This window comes from Phacochoerus africanus, chromosome X, assembly GCF_016906955.1.
Source record: "Phacochoerus africanus isolate WHEZ1 chromosome X, ROS_Pafr_v1, whole genome shotgun sequence".
NCBI lineage: Eukaryota > Metazoa > Chordata > Mammalia > Artiodactyla > Suidae > Phacochoerus > Phacochoerus africanus.
The window spans coordinates 121,874,397-121,880,396 of record NC_062560.1 but is presented as its reverse complement, the minus strand read 5'-3'; positions in this window follow the sequence as shown (position 1 = coordinate 121,880,396).

The following is a 6,000-nucleotide window of genomic DNA, read 5'->3' as shown; positions in this document are numbered from 1 at the left end:
ACATTACTCAACCCATCTGGGGTTCAGTTTCCTAATCTCTAAAATGGAAATGATAAGGGTGCTGACCTCACTGTGTTGCGAAGGAGATTGAATGAGAATGTCTCTGGAAAGCATTTGGAACAGCCCAATTATTATTCAGGTCAGTATTTACTGAGCAATTGTTGTGCGGTAGACATCTGGGGAGGTGTGTGTGTGTGTGTGTGTGTGTGTGTGTGTGTGTGTGTGTGTGTGACTCCATTAGACCGAGGCGTGGTCTTGGCTCGTAGGAATTAGATGAAGGCACTCATGTCATTAAAGCCTTTGAGTATCCATCACAGTATGAGAGGTGTGTATAGAAAGTAAAATGGTACAAGTCTTGGGCGAGGTCCTGAAGGGAGGGGCACGCTCTCTGGTGCTTCCAGCTCCAGAAGATCTTCCTAATTCCTTTTAACTCAAAGAATTTTTTTCCTTCTCTGGAACAAGTACAATAAGGAGATGTGCCATTTTACGGTGTATGTATTCGAATCATTTATCGAAATGTCTTACCGCCCCAACTAGGCTGTCAACTCCTTTAGCAGAGGTGCTGTGTTGTATTATATTTTAGGTTTTCCCAACAATGTCGAGGGAACCCCACCTGGGATACATGTGTTCATCATAGAGAAAGGGACGGGAGGAAGTGAGTGGGTGGTGGGAAGGGTGTGTGATCCTGGGACATGGACGTGTTGACCACCATCCCCATGGGGACATGGGGTGGGGTCAAGCAGGAGACCAGCTGGGGGGGCCCTTGGGGAGTGAGCCGCAGAGGAGGGCACCACCTGGCCCTGCTCCACCAGTGACCCCTGCTGCAAGGGCAGGACCAAATTCCAAGTTTCCAGATAGAGATGATGATAGTGATGTTGTGACACAAATTTCTCCAAAATCCAGAAAACTTCTTGGGATTGGGAAGGGGCTGAGCTCAATTTTGTGCACGGGTTCCAGCTCTAAAGGCTTGGAGAGCGGAGCGCTGGGCTTGCTGTGTGCAAGTGTCTGGTCACACATGTTTCAAACGCACCAAATAGGAGTTCCCGTTGTGGTGCAGCGGAAACGAATCCAACTAGGAACCATGAGATTGTGGGTTCGATCCCTGGCCTCGCTCAGTGGGTCAAGGATCCAGCATTGCCGTGAGCTGGGGTGTAGGTCGCAGATGCCACTTGGATCTCGTTGTTGCTGTGGCTCTGGCCTAGGCCAGCAGCAACAGCTCCGATTGGACCCCTAGTCTGGGAACCTCCATATGCCATGGATGCAGCCCTAAAAAGACAAAAGACCAAAAAAACAAAAAACAAAAAACGAAAAAACTCAAAAAACCCACCAAATAAATGACAGCTGGACTCTTTAAAGATTGCTCTCCCAGGGGCGCCAGGGTGCCTACTTAAAATCAACAAGCAGCTTACCTGTGGTGGACACGGGTAGTAGACAGGGCTTCTAGAATATTTGGGTATAGGAAACAGCAGTTAGAGAATATTTTTGTTGGTGCCCATCTGCTGCAGACTGACTGTAGAAGCACATGCCTATCAGTGACACACTTGGGGTTGTTTGGCTGCACCCCATAGTCCTACAGGCCCTGTGCTTGCCCCGCTTCAGGGCTGAAGAAAAAGCCTGGAGTCTGTGACAGAGACATCAGTGATTTAATGGGTGGGGGAGCTCACCGGTCTGAAGCCAGGTCCTGGAGAAACACCCCAATGTGTGCAGCGGGCTTTGCTCTGGGGGGAAGGGAGACTGCCAGTTTTAGGGGAATGGACTTTAGGTGGGCTCATTAGTTACCAGGGAAACCAGGAGAGCGGCAGGCCCCTCACGGACCCCTTTTGATGAGAACCAGCACTAGCTGTGGCCTGGGGCAAGTATGTTGGAAGGTCAGTCCTGTGAGTGGGGTGTGGCTGAAGCAGGCACTGGTTGAGCAGAAGATGTGCAGACAGCAGGACGGCCATTTTGGGTAGCCTGACTATACAGCAGTTTTGGTCCTCATAGTGATTTGATTTTGGGGTTTTTCATGCTAGCAATTTTTTTTTTTTTAAAGAGAAACCCACTCTTGGTATGAAGAATCCAGTGGGAGTATGCATTAAATAGGCATAGGTTATGCATTCTTTGACATATAAAATTTTTTTATCCTCAAAATACTTTTTCTTTTTGTCTTAGTAAAGAATATGGTGCTGGTTTTTCCTCATTCTTTGTTTTTCTTATTCTGTGTAACAAGGGATTCTAGGGGAAAAAAATTAAGCTTCCAGTAAAACCTGATTTAAAATGTCATTTAAAAATGGGAAAGCCCTGCTTACTGCCTTATTAAATCTTTTCCTGCCTAATACTGGGACCCGACAGAAACAATATTCTGTTTGTTCAGATTTAGAGAGGAAAGAGTTGGAAATTCAAATACTCGCGGTTTCATATATTCTGAAGCTTCAAATTTTCGTATGTTATGTTTCCATTGTGAGGTACATATGCTTAAAAATGAGGGGAAATGCAGAAATAGAACTAACCTGCATGTAGATGTTATCACTTATCTTTCATTCACTGCTGATTTATGATTTTAAAACCTTCGACTTGCCACAAAAACAATTATTTTTTCCTGCATTAATTTTCTCCCACATATGATTATGATTATGAAGGGGAGCAGAATTTCCCATCTTAAAATATGCCTCTTTGGCATAAGGATTATTTTGAGCAGATTATGGTTTTAAGAGACAGTAGACATGGGAAAAGCTCTGGAAATCAGTAGTAGAGGCAAGGCTTTCGTAAGGGACCTTCACCATTTATAGGGAAAACTCCATTTGTAAGACTGTCTCCCAGTCTGTGCTGTGAGGAGGAGGGTCTAGAAGTCTAGGAACTCTTATCAGTGGAGAAGACAAAGATTTAAATCTGCATAACAACTTTATCCTCGTTTACTGTGCTTTGCCCGAAAGCCTCCCACAACTCCCTTGCCCTCAACATCTTTCTTTGGTCTTTAGCTGGAGGTGGTACTTAAGGTGGTGGCTTGGACTGTTTGAGGGAGTATTTTTCCTGGGTCCCTCCCAGGTATACAAGGAGGGATCCATGCTATTAAACTTCTCTTGTTTTCCTCCTGTTACAGTGGGTGTCAGCCAAAAAGCTAGCAGGGTAGAAGGAAAATTGTTTTTCTTCTCCCACAATTATTCCAAACATTTCCAAAAGAGGTCTTAGAAAATTGATGTCTGCCTGTTTTCTTGGTCTGACTTTTCCTCAATTTAAATTAATTTTTAATAGGAATCTCTGTGTTTAACATATAAAAGCGGCATTATCTATAGCTTTCCCCTTAAATCCGTAACTGTGGCCACAAGGAAACTCCATAACCTGTTTCTGTTTTCCCTCTATTTGACTGCATCCTGTACTGTGCAGCATTGCATTCTCCACGCCAAGATTATGGAAACTAACGTAAAAACTGCGCGAATGTGTTAGGACAGGGTATTGTGTCCTGTTGGCCCCATTTGTTTCTGTCTTTCCCCGTCTTCAGCAGGAAGAATGTTTTAAGCATACTTTCGACACCTGAAAATTAGGGTAGGAGAGGCAATGTGGGTTTGCATGAAGTAAATTGATCTTATAATGATCCAGTCTGTGTCTTCAAAGGCAATACAGAAGCAATGAGCCTGCAGTCTGGTAGCAGAATGCAGAGGATTGAGACTTGGTACCACAATGTATCCCCTGTGTCAGTTTGGGTGAGTCATTTAATCTCTGTTGCCTCAGTTGCTTTTACATCTATAAAACGAAGGTGCTGATAACTGCAGTTCACTCAGAGGCTTGCTATGAGAAACCAATGTATGAGTAAAGTGACTGGACAGTGTCCAGCATGTAGTGAATGTTAGTGGTAATTCATTCTTTTTCTGAAAGCCCTCGCCTGACCCTGGAGTGGGCGATAAGGGTCAACATGCCAAGGAGCCACATCTCCCATGAGGGCACTGGGAATGAAGGTCCCCTGGCTTTGTCCTTCCTGAGGTGGAGTCCAAAGAAGAGGAAAAAGGGGGAACTCAGGGAGGAAAGAGGATTTCCTGTGCCCACTGACGATGTCTCCATTTCAAGGGCAAGGCCACCAGATGGGAAAAGGAGAGAAAACTTTGTCTTCCTTTGGACAGTGAATGTGGTTACGATCTACTCACAGTGTTCTCTGAACACACCTCCAGATGTGGGAGCACCTAGCAGAGTGGGGACTCAAAAGATCTATCTTTTACTTTTCAGCACAAGGCACATGTTGGTAGAAGTAGTTTGGATACTGGAATATGGGAATAATCAGGATATTCTGATAATTTACGGAAAGTATGGGAAAAGCGATTTGACATTGACACCATGCCACATCACCCGGGCTGTGGTTTTGTCATATCCCTGTAAGGAGAGTTCAGCAGACGTGTGGCTACACACCTTGTCCCACTGTTGTAGGAGGCTCCCTGGCGAGATGTGTAAAATTGCCTCTGGCACCAAAAAGTCACTCGTCACTCACTTGGCTTCATCATGAGTGTAGGTCAAGGATTTGTCACTCAGTATACACCTATGTGCAAGGTTTATTTAAGAAATGTGAATCATTCTCTTTTAGTCAAGGTGGAAGGCTTTGGTGATTTATTAGTGGAGTGTGAAAAAGTTGTCTTGTCGGAAGGAAGATGGCAGGTTTTTAATAGGATGAAACCTGAGAGAACAATCTGGAAAACAGAATAATTGAAGAGTCTCCAGACTCCTTGATATGTTGCTCATTAATGCATGCTTGTATCTCTCATTTCCCACATGACCGTGAGCTTTGGAATGTTTTATAGAATAGTCAAACACCAGATAAACGAGTTTAAAATTATGTCCATCTTTGTAAATGTCAAAAGAGTACATTGAACATTTTGATTAATTAAAAAATCTACATCTTCTAAATGAATATTAAAAGCTGTTTATGAATCGGAAGAGATAGTTCCTGAGAGCCACAGAAGTACGTATGACACTTGGCAAAGAACAGGAAGAAAATTGCCTGAGAATCAGAGCGTGTCAGCCAGAAGGAACACTAAAGCCTCTCCAGGCTGGTCTTCTCAGTTACAGATGAAGAAACTGAGGCTCAGGCTCTTTCGTTGTCTTGTTCACATTCAACACAGCTAATGGCTCTTGCCATTCAGGACTAGAACCCAGATCTCCCAGGTTTCAGGAGAAACTTTCTTTCTAATTCTCCACAGCAGCAAGACCACTAGTGGGGTATATGTCTGTGAAAAGCAGTAAAAAGACAACTTTTCCTGCTATTCTTGTAGACTCACCCTCAGCTGAAATGGCCTCAAGCACTCTCATGCAGGGTTTTAGGAGGAAGTTTGGACCGGCTGGTTTTCTGCAAGTATTTTAGCTGTGGGTTGTTGCACCTGGAGGCTGGCTTTGCTTGGGACATTGTTAATCTGCTAGCACTCCCGATCGTGAGAATGTGGGTTGGTGATGACACTGTTTTGGGCCACGCTCAAGGAAGTTAGGTGGATGGCAAAGTTTGGCGACCATGGAAGCAAAAGCCACTGCTTTAAAACAGACTTCAGGACACTGGCCACTGGAGAAATCTCAACATTTTCCATTCTGTGATTATCACCTGAGGAATTATGGAGATATTTTGTACCACATTCCACCTTATAGGTAGGATGCCCTGAGATTCACCTGGGATTGTTAAAGCAGCCAGCAAAGTCTGACAGAAAGTGAATGTTCAGAAAAGCTTAGCTGTCAGCTGTCCGGGGATGCTGCACTGGCTTCTGACCCCTCTCTGCTGTGCTCTCTTCCCAGATGTGAAACACCTTGTTCTCAAAGTAATAGGGGGCCCTAAGCATATAAAGTGAAGGTGAGAATGTCAGCATCTAGCGGCCCTTCTCAGATTCGGCAGCCCCTGCAGATGTGAAAGCAGGGGTGAGGGAGGATGTGCCGCTGTGAGATACCTGTAACAGCGGGCATATTTCTCTACCACCAGAAAATGGCCAAAATTAGAACCCAGACTTATATTGAAACAGGAAAATACATTTTGCCATAGGTAAACAAACACTAAAC